At 43.9% G+C, this 12,846-nt stretch overlaps 1 protein-coding gene across 1 annotated transcript in view; it reads right to left on the reverse strand.

The window, feature by feature from the left end:
• RNF19A (ring finger protein 19A, RBR E3 ubiquitin protein ligase) overlaps positions 1-9,342 on the reverse strand; it is a 68,629-nt gene extending 59,287 nt beyond the window's left edge. The window contains exons 1-2 of the mRNA XM_063327269.1: positions 9,205-9,342; positions 573-671 (exon numbers count right to left, since the gene is read on the reverse strand). The gene's annotated coding sequence lies outside the window, so the exon portion shown is untranslated. The remainder of the gene's footprint in view (positions 1-572; positions 672-9,204) is intronic.
• Between the last annotated feature and the right edge of the window lie 3,504 nt (positions 9,343-12,846).

Here is a 12,846-nt window from a genome sequence, read left to right on the forward strand (position 1 = left end):
CCCGCGGCGTGACCCTGCTCTCCGTGGGCAGCTGCGGCCGCCCCCGGCTCCCCGGGCGCCGCCGTCCCGCAGCTGAAGTCCCGTCGTGCCGCCCGGCGTCCCCCCCGCCCCGCTCACTGCTCCGGCTGCTGTCGCCACCGACCTGCACCCCGCCTTTCCCGGGATTCCCTCTGCAGGGACAGCCGTCCTGCCCCGGCTGCTGCCCTCTCCTGCAGCCTGCCCGCTGCTCCCCACCTCCCCTTCTGGGCCAACTGGGAATCCTTCGCCCCTGTCCTCTGGCATATTTTAAGAATTATTTGCATGCATTTATACTGCATTGGTTTTAAATTGTGTGCTTTTTATTTTTTTCCTTCTCTACTTAATCGTTCATATTGTCTCGTGTCATCTCTGAGTTCTCTGGAACTGAAGTTTATCCTGTGCTTCCGTTTACACTGGTCTTACTCTGGAAAAAGTTACTAATTACCCAACCTGTATTTAACATGTGCAAATATTGTAAAATGAATAAAAAGTACCATGCTTACCCTGCTGGATTTGCAATGTAGGGTCTGGTGAAGGCCTGCACGTACACTTACCTTTATTTACGTGCATAGTTCCATTTAAGTCAATAGGAGTACCTCCAGGACATCAAATTAAGAGTGAATACAAGTTCGTTCCATGGTGCGATGCTTCATCTGAAATGACAGAATAGGCAATTGCAACAAACAGGGAGGGGAAGTGGAAAATGAGGGTAACAGCAACGAGATTATACTGGAATTTTGGTATGTATGTTGTGTACAAACCATGGCAGCTTCTTCTTTGCTTGTCAAAGCCGGTAGCTAGGTGAGTTGCTTAGGCTCCAGCACTGCAAACATGTACATGTCACTTAAGGCATGTAAGCAGTGCCATTGCAGTCAGCTGTACAAGCTATGCAAGAAAATATTACATATAACTGTTTACAGGGTAAAGTCTTGGGCACTTTCTGATGTGAGATTTGGTACCGAGAAATGGAATTGGAGAACTAAAGTTCATAAAATGAGGGGGGAAAAAGGGACAGCAAGAGCAGAGATGAATGAGAGAAAGAAAACGAAGGGGGAACAGACAGACTAGTGTATAGAATAGCACGATAGGATAGGTGAACAAATTTTGCCTGGAAAAGGAACAGTAAACCATTTTACCAACTCAAATGTGCAACCACCAATAAACAAAAAAACAGCAAGAAGAAACACAAAGCAATGCAGTAATGTATTACTTTTTGAATGTCCCGAGGGATCCAGCAAATCAGTACAAATGTTCTGAAGTCTCTCAGCTAATGGTGGAGAACCGGAGGGCTACGGAGCCCAGGTGTTTTAAAATTCTGCACTGGGAGATTGAGCGGACACTGCGGTGGTCAGATGGTTTCTCCGAAGCTGATGAGGGACAAAGGAAACCTCCAGCCAGCCGCCCTTCTGAGAGCTCTGCAGCAGAGAGCCTGCAGCCAAGTAGGTGCTTTTCATCAGAAGCATTCAAAATAGTCGATTAACAAAATGCAGAAAGCACAGGGAGGAAAGAGAATCTTTTCTGCGCAAGCTATACACAAAAACTGACAGTGGTTTGTTTTGATATGTAGCGAAGATATGTTTGCTTGCTTGCTTGCTTATTGTTATAGAACAGGATGTCAAAGAGGTATTAAGGAAAAGTAGGGGCTGCCCAAACCCTTTAACAAAGACGAAATACGTCATGCATGCTGCATTTTGTGAAGCATACAAGATTTATGAAAACAAACAAGCCTGCCTTTCCAAAACACTTTCTGGACAACATCTAGGATTGAAACATTCTGGCTATTTAATTCAGCTGCTGGCAGAAAAGTACAAAGTATCATATCAGAATACAAAAATACTGGCCTCCAAGCAAAGCATCTGGTACGTTCTAAGCACACAACAACATGCTGTCAAACGTGGAAGGGGGAAAATCACATCAGCGTGAAGAAAGGTGAGCAGACAGGAATGAGGAAGAAAGGTGCTTTTTCTCTCAGTGGGAGGGAATGGAGAAAGGGTATGACATGGACAACCTTATCTTAATTTAGTGTATCCTTCTCATAATCTATGCTTGTATGGACTGCTGGCCTCAGTATAGTTTTGGTATTTACATATGCAACACTGCTATCTCATGGGAAAGGGTACTGTAAAATCCGGTGCCTTGGGCCAGAATTTGATGTGTTTATGGTTTTTTCTTTAAACTTACATTGGAAAAATATGAAATATGATGGGTAAATGTTTCCATCTCTCTCATCCCAGATCTCAGTGTCTCTTAGAAATCTTTATTTGAAATTTCAACCATCATCTTCAGCATAAAATTGGCAAAGCCAACCTTTTTTTCTATAGATAAGTTTATATTTCCTGCAGCCTCTGCCATCATCTGGTCTCCAGTCCATCCTCTTTAGGGGAAAAAGAGACATCCTCAACCTTTCCCCTTTTGACACACACATTTGTGTCCCTGACCTTCCTTTCATCTTGTTCTGAAGAGCACCCTTTGTTTGGGGATTCACAACGCTCCTACATTTTCCAGCTCAACTGTCTTGCCAATTTCTTTTTTTTTCTGGAGAGTTTATTTTTAGCACCCCTGATTTTACTGATCTGTCTTACAGTGTTGCCCCACAGATGGCTGCATTTGCACAAAAAGCATAGCAGAAGATTGATGTGGCAGCAGGAAGAAGTGGCATAGGGAAGGAAGAGAGCTGTCTAGATCAATTTTGCCAGTGGAGAAAATATAATATGGAAATGCATTTTGACTTGCAATTAAAGAAAGAAGGATAAAAGCCTTTGATGAACTAAAATATCTGCAATATCCATTGATAGCAAAACATGTCTTTAGACTGGCCACACAAAAATTGGTAACGCTAATAACTATCAGCATATAACTGATAAATATCTTATTATATATGACTATAGCTAAGATAAAAATCACATGGGACAGGAATAGGTGTTGAATTCTGTCAGGGTTCTGTTTACCCTTTGTGAAAGATTATTTGCCATGCACGGATTTTCATCAATTGTATTGAGCGCAGTAGATTAAAAAATACATACTCTGGAAGAAATCCAGATTAGGATTTTCTCAAAAGGCATCATTAACCTGAAGATAAAATGACAGGATATTTAAATACAAGGGTACCACGATGAGAAGCCTAGGGTAACGGATTAGTGTCAGATAGAGCTATCTAATGTAGATGAAACCTCACTGATAAAAGTTACAAAGCAGCAAGACACCAGTAAACAAAGTGCAGACTGAGAACTTTTCAAATTGTTGGCATATCATAAAACATTAAAGATGAAGGCTTCCATAGCCGTTTCAAACACCCCAGATATCTTAGAGTTACATCATCTCATCTAATCAGTTTCTGTAGTAGTCAACAAAGAAAAAGCAAGGGTAGAAAATTTAAGATATCTAGAACTACAGGCCCCAGAACATGCCTACTGCAAGAAAGAAAATCTGTTTAAATCAATTAAATAGGTTTCTTTCCAACCCTAACCCTGTGTAGCTGAGTTCAAAAAGTTGCTCCTGAACATGTATCGGATGTCACACAACTTGTAAGGCTCCGAAAGTCTGCAGTAGACTTGTTTATGAGCTTAACATTTCTTGAATATCTAAAACTCCATTCCTGGATGTAATATTTAAGATCTGGAGACTATTCTGGAAATCAGGTGCCTAAAGGTGAGGAGTTGCAAGACACACGTGCAATACCTGTGTATTTTCTTGGAGCTAGCCCTTTTTAAAGGTCAGTTGCTATCACTGTCTGTATCTTTAGGTAGCTTCCATTTGTTAGAAAAAGAAATGAAAATCAAATAAGAGTTAGTTATACTGTGAAAAGCAGCAGACTCTCATTTCTATTGTACAACACTGTTTCCATTCTAGTCCCATGGGCTTTCCTCCTCTGTTACTCAGAACAGCCTGAAACTTCTGTTTTTCTGGGTTGAGAAGTTACGTGCTTTGTCTCTGCTCAAAGGTGAAAATGTTTCTGGGAAGCTTGAGCAAGAATGTTTTTGCTGTTTTAAGTGTGAGAACAGCGGGGTAGGGGGAAAAGTTGCATAAAGGTAAAAGTGCTTGAGGGTTTTCCAAATAACATTTTCATCAACATGACTAAATGTGGAAAGATTAAAGTCCTGGTGGAAATAACCCTGCTCAGGAAAGGCCTATACTTTTTCTAAAGTTGGTCTCAAATCAGTCAGAGGGTCCTTCAGGCAGCACGTACGGTCCATCTTTGGCAGAGCCAGAGAACATTTAGACTTACCCTTCCGTAAGGAGCTAATATCTGGTCAGATTTATCTGTCCTTTGAGTCACAAATAGTGCCTCCATATTTTCATGGTGACACGCTGACTGTACCCCAAAGTCCTAGTCCACCAGTTGTCCCATTACCGCATAATCCTTCCTGGGGTGCCTCATCTGCAGTGTACCTACAGGTTCCTTCACGAATAAACTTGGATGGGGGAGGCTGGTGAGGGAGGTGCTTGGTGCCCATGGGGGTTCCCACCTCAGTGAACACAATGGCCATAGTCTGCTACTGACAGTACAGGACCTCCAAAAGTGTCAGGAGGCGTTGTCTCTCTGCATATCCTTATGCCACAGTTAAGTATCATCAGTTACTCACAGGCATTTAAAAGAATGTGCCATCTGTGTGACAACGAGGGGCCAAAGGGAGCCTCTGTCACCGTGTCCATGGGGTATACATGGGGTATGCAGAAGGAGAGTGCTTCTCCCCACGAGCACCTGACAATGTCTGGTGAGATGCCTCAGGTCAACTGGAAGGAGGTCAGTGGACCTGAAGGCAGCATGTGTTTGCACCCAGGGTGACAACTGCCAGCCTGGAGTGTGTGAGGAGATTCTAGTCAGGCATGACACCACACAACCCATTGTCACACGCTATCACCTGCGGTTGTGCCAGGCGTTGGATGTCCGGCATGAGCATGTGTTGGATAAAGACAGTGAGGGAGGTGTCCTCCTCGTCAGAGGACCTGTAGTGTACAACCTCTGACTCTCCTATGGCCACAAAACCATCTTGTCAGTGAGGAAAGGCCAGAGGCTCCCCACGGCGGCAGGCAGGGCCTGGCAGGCAGGGCCCGTCCCACCACCCCAGCCCTGAGACAGGCAGCTGGGGGGGCACCAGGGCAGCCCCAGCCCTGGGCATCGGACACCTCCCTGGGGACAGGCTGAGGCCAGGCCGGGACATGAGCCCACAGGTGGGCCTGTCTCGGTGGGGCCCATGGCCCGGCCAGACAGGGCCGAGGGAGCTGGAGACTGTCCCTGCTTCAGCGTCGCCAGGGCAGAGGCTGAAATAAGGTCCCTGGGCAGGGACAGTCAGGGCTGTGGCTGCCCTCAGGGCCCCAACACACCCTTCTGCAGAGACTCCACATCTCTTTGACCATCCCTGACTTCAAGAAGAGCTCACACAAGCAGGGCTCTGGTGGGAGCATTGATGTGTGCAGTCACGTTGGTGATGGAAAAGGACAGAGGTGGGGGTCAGTGAGGAGTGGTTGCCTTTAGCCCCCGCATAGAGGGCACGAGATTTCTGATACAATGGCTAAGTCTGTGAGAGCCAACTGACACAGGACCTCTGTACAGGGAGAGCTTTCCAGAACTGCGTCATCCTTCCTGGCCTCACCAGGGCAGACGGGTCATTTGTGGGGGAGAGTTGCCTGCTCTGCATGGGGAGCTGCACACACAGCTCTACCAGGTTGTCTGGCGATTCCCGCTTGCAATAAAACATCCTGCAGCCCCAGCCACTGCCCAAGGGCAGAGGAGATGACCAGGGCACTCTGAGGCAGCCTGGTCCTCCCCAGCATCAGCGGGTGAATTCTCCATGCCATGTACAGCCGCTCTCCTCTACATGCTGAGCCACTGCCAGGGTGGCAGTTTCGCCATGAGCATTGCACTTGTGACCATGGCTGTCTTCCTGCCAATGTCTCTGGCAAGTTTACTGTTTACTGTGATTATTCTCAGTGTGACCCTCATGAAGCAGTAATTGTGGCTTTTACCTCTTGCCCAGAAGTCTCCTCTGTTGCCTCTTCTTCCTCAGGCTGGCTGGGAGCAGGCCACCCAGAGTAGCTATAGAGTGAGGTGGGAACCTCTTGCTTCCTTACATGAAGCTGACTCAAGACACAAGTTAGTAACAGCAATTTCCCATGGTCAGGAGCATCCAAGTCTAATAATCTCTACAATAGTTCCCAAGATTTCAAGGCCCTTTTGGTGCAGTCATTGCATAGAGAGAGGGCAGTGACTGCAGGGCCATGAGATTACCCAGGAAAAGTACATAGTTAAATCTTTGACGGAGAACTCTAAATAGTTTTGATTCATGGCAGGCAGCATACCAGGAAGTGCCTAGTTTGGCCATGAGGCAACGTGACTGGAAGATAACTGGTGGTCTCAAATGTCCTTTCCACATGCAAGGGAAATATCTGAAGCAGCCAAAGGTTTTCAGTCTCTAGTCACCACTCAGACCAGGCTACAGAGAAATATCAATGAAGACCATTAATGTAATGCCCCAAACCTTTGACAGGGACCTTCTGTCTACCAAGCTTCTTTATCCTCCAGACTAAGCTGGTGCTCACAGAAATGTGCATTGTCTAGGGCTGAGTCTCAGTTCCTTACACCTCTCCCAGATACCTGGGCAGTTAGCTTTGAAGAACAACTCCAAGTAATGCTCCTGTGATGCAATCTGCAAAGCCAAATCCCTGCATCCATATGCAAGGTTGCAGTGCTGGCCCTGAGGGTACAGGTATCTTCAGGAGACATGCTCCAGTGGGGCCTGAAGGAAATCCCAGCAGAGGAGTGGCAACAGAGCTATCTCCAGCAGTATTACCATCAGCTGCAGATCCATCCCCAATGGGAATCTTTTCTCCTACATGTGCAAGAAAGGAATCTGAACCAGCAGATGATCTACGAAGTGTTTGGTATGGGACTTCAAGGGCAGCTTTTGCAAGTTCCAGGCCTGGAGAGAGAGGAAGGGAGCACGTCCCACAATCTGCTTCCTTCTAGGTCCATAGCAGTCAGACTGCACACCGAGAGGGTTTGTGAGGGGTGAGAAGGCCACAGGAACACTATGGATGTCCTTTCTTCTTTTAGTTTGCTTAAAGACCAACCTACTTCATGGGTAAAAGGGTATTTTAAATAGCTTTTTTTCAAACTATTAATATTTGTTTTGGAATTTGAAGTACTTCTGTCTACTTTCTAGCTCCTTTCTGCATTCTAGAAGCCTTTGACATCTCAGTTTCTTGTCTGCACAGGGATGAACGAGCCACCTTTACTCAGTGAAAGAACCGATGTGCTCTGGATCCATGAAAGGCAAGATGTGAATCCCACTGGGTTCATTGAGAAGGTCTAGATTTTGCTATCCATTAGCCATTTAACTACATAGTTGGCAGAACATTCCTGGGAATATCTCAGATTGTCTACTGACCATGGTATCTGGGAGAGAATCAGCTGTGCATGGTTCGAGAATGGACAGTGGGTCTTTATCCACAACAGCTTCCGTGCTAACAACCTTCTGAATCAGCTGTGGGATAATCCTCTGAACCAGATCTTGCGGAGTCTTTTCCAGTTCAGTCTCTTTATCATGCTCAAAACCATAGAACTAGAACACATATTATGCAGTTTGTACACAGGGGACTTTATGTGCACTTGCGTTGATGGCAAGGTGAGGAAAATGCTGTGATACGTTTTCTTCTCCCTGCTGTCCAACAAGGTCCCCAGGAGCCGGCCCTCTATCTGGCTTCACCTCTGCCATTCTGCCATACAGCTCTTGGGTGGTGTGCCCACTTTGCCTGTCCTTCTTGAAAAAACAAACAATCAACTGAATTGATTTAAAACATATTTAACATATAGTTTAGGCCACAGTTGTTAATTTCTAAAACCAAGTGTTTTGAGTTAGCCTCTTACTTTCTTTCATGCTAGAATTTGCCTACTATCCCAAAGTAATCAAGGCAGGAATCAGTGGATTTGCCTTCTCTGAGGACTGTGTCTGCTCAAGTTCTGCAGAAGGTACTGTGTATGTTGGTGTTGCTTCCTTTTTTTTTTTTTCTTGGCTTGTCTTCACAGGGTTTCTTTCCCTTTGATTCCTTTCTATTTTTGCATTAGATCAGCTAAACACATGACACCTAAAACTTCACTCACTGCCCCCCCTCCACCCTCTGCACTCAATTCTGGCCAAGATATACGGACGGAGATTTCCTCTCACCCAAGGGTAACAAGTCACAAAGTCTGGATGATTAGAAGGAAGGGTTAGGGTTTCACCTGCCTTTTGGGAGATCATTTTCTCCTTAAGATACCATTCCTAATCCTGTACTCACTGCAGATGCAGTCTACCACAAGATCTGCAGAAGTGAGTCCTCTCTGGAGACTGCAGTGCTACTCATTGCTTTCTGGAAAGTGTTTCTGTACCACATTTATCCCTAAAGGTTAGAACTGACACTTGACACTGAAACTTGTTCAATGCTTTTTCTGTTTCAAGCTTCTATAAAGTTTAACCACTGAGATAGTCCAGGTTTCTATTAGAAGCAACGAAAGGGCAGCCATACCCTGCAGTAAGCAGTCTCTCTGATGTTGTTGTGGGGTTTATCTATAATGCAAGGTAAGTAAATGCACTTGAGCTAGCTCTACAAGGGTTCAGCCGGCTCTGCGACCACAGAGCACAGAGCCCAGGGAAGAAAAACAGCTCACCAGCCTTCCGGGCTGCGAAGTGTTCTGTGCTGTTGCAGCATTAACACTGGCAGTAACTGAGTCGGTTGAGACCTTGAGATTCTAGTCTTGCCATTTCTGCTTCAGTAGGGAATGCTGACTTAGAAAAAAGCAAAGATTATGAGATTTGGTGCAAAATTATTCCCTGGAACAGTAACTGGCAACACATGTCTCTGCTCATGCGGAGGTTTTAAGCTTGAGGTCGCCTCAGTTCACCACCTATTTATCTGTCAGATCTGGGCCAGGCAATATAGAATCTGATATTATTGGTGACTGGAATTCATTATTACACCCAGATACTTAGCTGACATTCACAAAAGGCTGGATGATGTTATGATCGATAAGAAATTCACATAACAACAGAACTGAAGGAGACAATAAGCAAATGATGCAATCTATTAACCACTGACCAGGGAAGAGTTTGCACCTCCGTGCGTGCATTCAGTCTTCATAGTAGAGCAGCTCCTTTGAAGCCTCTGATATTGCCCACTGCTAGAGACAAGGCTCAATGGAGTAATTACCTGAGTCATAATGACAGATACTCCAATGCCGTCAATTTAAATCCTTTTCATAGGGCTGAATTACAGCTTGACAGCAGAGATCTCATGACACACTCCTGCTTCTGACTCCCCACCTGCCTCGTGACAACTCTCTTGCGTGGTTACCTGAAAAAAACAACATCACTGCCTAAGAGGAAGACAAAATGACAATAAACTTATTTTTCTTGAAATCTTTGGATTCTTTGCAATCTCCTCGTTGCTTTCTGTATTTTTTATTCTTCCTTTTTGCAGGATTTTACGTTTATTTGGGCTCAATCTTTTCATTGCTTGTAACTTCCCATTGCTCTGATGTGATCGCTTTCCAGTTTGCAATTTCTTTCTGTGTGCTGCTAGAAGTTAGAATCCAGTGCCACCATTAACATTTTACTAGGTTGCAATTTACACCAGTGAAACACCTCCCCACCCCAAAAGTGAGTTTAAGGTAGTTGTCAAAGATATGGAGGGATGCTTGCTTATTTTAGTTTTGTTGACAAAAAAGGAAAAAAAAATCCAGCTCACAAATTGTGTTTCTATCATCTGTTAATAGGAATGCACGAAGACTGATTTTTTTAATATCTTTTTTTACTTACCATGGTAAGACAAAACACTTGGAGACTGAGAACCTGCAATTAGGATATGAGGGGCGTACCATACTGTTCTGAACGCTCGAGATAGATACTTAAACAGTTTAGATTCTGACACTGAAGTCATAGGTTGATGTAAACATTTTATCATATATCTGAGGCATGCCATTTTCCCATGACGTACTGTAGCCTCACATCAACTAGTTGTCTATGAAGAAGCTGTATGAATCACCTTCTGGCTGTGTCTGTCTTTCTTCTTTCAGTGTAGAGAAAGCACAGATTATGATCTTAGATTCATGCTTACCATTTGAACAGTTAAGGTTAGGTAAGCTGAATTCTGCCCTCAGATTAGTCAAGTATCAGAAAAGATATCAAATGTTTGTTTCTTCCTTCCTCTACGGCATTACTAAAAATCTAGATAGTGATTCTTGCAGAATTATTTGGTATAATAAATGCTCATACTTAAAAGCAAAGTGCTATAATTAGTCAGTGATGATAGCTTATGTAGTTTAATTTGCAAATAAACTCTTATCCCATTTCTAAGACCCTTAAACCAATTTTTCCCCAGCTGGAGGATCCTGTCAGCCAGATCACAACAGGCAACTGGAGAGAAGCAGTAAGGGCTCTTTGCAAGCATCTTTTTTTTTTTTTTTCTGTGCAAAGATGTGAGCTAGCTGGTTGGTAGCTTTTATCATAGAATCATAGAATTGTTAGGGTTGGAAGGGACCTTAAAGATCATCTAGTTCCAACCCCCCTGCCATGGGCAGGGACACCTCCCACTAGATCAGGTTGCTCAGTGCCCCATCCAGCCTGGCCTTAAAAACTTCCAGGGATGGGGCATCCACCACCTCTCTGGGCAACTTGTTCCAGTGTCTCACCACCCTCATGGTGAAGAACTTCTTCCTAACGTCCAATCTGAATTGACCCATCTCTAGTTTTAATCTATTCCCTCTAGTCTTTTATTCCTCTTTATCGCACATGAAACCTTGATTTAGTGCTTGTGCAGTACCAGAGATGTGTAAGAAAGAGACACTACAGCCAAGTAAAGGCGTTGAGAGGGCCACATGTGGGATTAAAGCATGTCAGGACTAATGGAGGATTAGAATGAGTAGAAGGAGAAAGTACAAGATCACAGGTCTCCACACCATGCTGAACTAATTTTTGTCCTTTTCAGAATCCCTTTTTCCTGAAGGGTCCAGGCTGAGCTATAAAGCTAACTAAGGGAGGTACAGCTCCCCAAAAGACCATTTGTGTCTCCTTCTTGGAGAGAGGGAAGGGGCTGGCGTGTGTAGGATGCAGCTGGCACGGGCACCCAGACCCAACAGCTCCCAGGCATTGGCTCTGCTGTGTAGTTGTTGAGGGGCTCCAAGCCAGCCTCAGAGAGAAGTGCTAGGGCTGTTCAGCAGCAAATAAACTGTCAGTAAGAGGTTTTCCATGATTCCCTTCAGTTATAGCTGAGGCTTCGAGCAAGTGAATGATATAAAAACAGAAGACAGAAGGCTATTCAGGAGCATCTGCTCTTGAGCCTCATCACTGTTCTCAGTCCAAGCCCACGTTCCCCACACAGAAGCCAGAAAAGCATAATTCTAAACATATTGCTAAAAACAAGAATCACCCTCAATACAGATAGGTTAGGAAGACTCTGGAGAGGAGAGTGTTAACATCCTCATAATGCTATGCCCATGTCGGCCTGCTTTCTTTTTGTCTTACTGCTAAGCAAAATACAGGATGCATAAATAGAAACACTGAATATAGACTGCAGGAGATTATTTTAGCACAGTATGAAGACATGATGCCAGTAAACCTGTAATTTGAATATATATTTTTGTTGCAAGATCTAGTGTTCTGTTTTACACATAGACACACATACATAACGAGGGCAATGAGGCTATCATTTCTGGCCATCTCAGTAGTATTGCAGAATTCTGGAGAAGATGACAAAATGCTGCATTCAGTTGAGAAATCAATTTAAGCAAAATGCTTAGAGAAAATAGATTGTTATCTACAGAAAAGGGGAAATGAAGCGCAAGTGGAACTTCACTAAAGTATACCCTGTTTTGGAGAAAACAGAAGTTCTAAGCCACAAATGGAGTTGAGCTTAAACAAGTTGAGCAATTAAACTTGTTGAGATAGTTCAATTGCAAGAAGAATAATCCATAATATCTAAGCAATTATGTTTCCTGAAACTGAAGTTGACAATAGCAGAATATAAGGTACTTCTACACCAACTGTCAAAGAAATATTCACAATAATTAATGTATGGAATGAATTAGAAGGACAAGAAGAAAACCATATGCAATGTTTTAACAGGATTTAGGCAAATCTTTGGGCATCCAAACTGCCTAGTGCTCCTGTTGCTAAGGAAAAGCACCTAGATGTACCTTCTGGGCATTTTCCATTTCAAAGTTCCTTCATCCATATTGCCTAAAGATGTCTTCACATTAGAATGTATCACGGCAATTTTTTTTGATTAATAAATAAAACCAATCATTTGGTATGTATCTAATCCTAGCGACATTCTCTAGAGCCAGGTAAAATGAAAGACAGTTTGAAAATATCTGTATGAAAAGAAGACTCTTCCCTTTCTTTCACATGCACAAATAGGCTTCGAGGAGAGTGTTGATGGCATTTACTTTCCTTTGGAAAACATAGGGAGCTATTCCAACTGGCTTGGGCAGAGTTTGCCAGAGCACAGCCCTGCCATGCACCCCCAGTTCTCTGCAGCTTGGTCACTTCCCCAAGTCTTATATCCCTTCCAATTTAATTAGATTATTTTCCCTTGGTGATTTGCAGGTTTTTTCTGTCCCTTCTTGTTTTTCAAATGAATAGTCGTGCTTACTAACATCTTATCCAAAAGGCCAAGACTTCAGTACAGCTTTGTAAATACTGCATGCTGCGAACTTTCATTTGCCTGTTGTTTGTGCCTGCCTTTAGATGATTAACAGAAAAATTCAGAAAAAAACCATAACAACCCATATAATACTCTACTAAATATCCTTCCTGGCATGACTAAAGATAGTGTCTCTGTCAGTGCAGAGAG

This window comes from Chroicocephalus ridibundus, chromosome 2, assembly GCF_963924245.1.
Source record: "Chroicocephalus ridibundus chromosome 2, bChrRid1.1, whole genome shotgun sequence".
In the NCBI taxonomy this organism is placed as follows: Eukaryota; Metazoa; Chordata; class Aves; order Charadriiformes; family Laridae; genus Chroicocephalus; species Chroicocephalus ridibundus.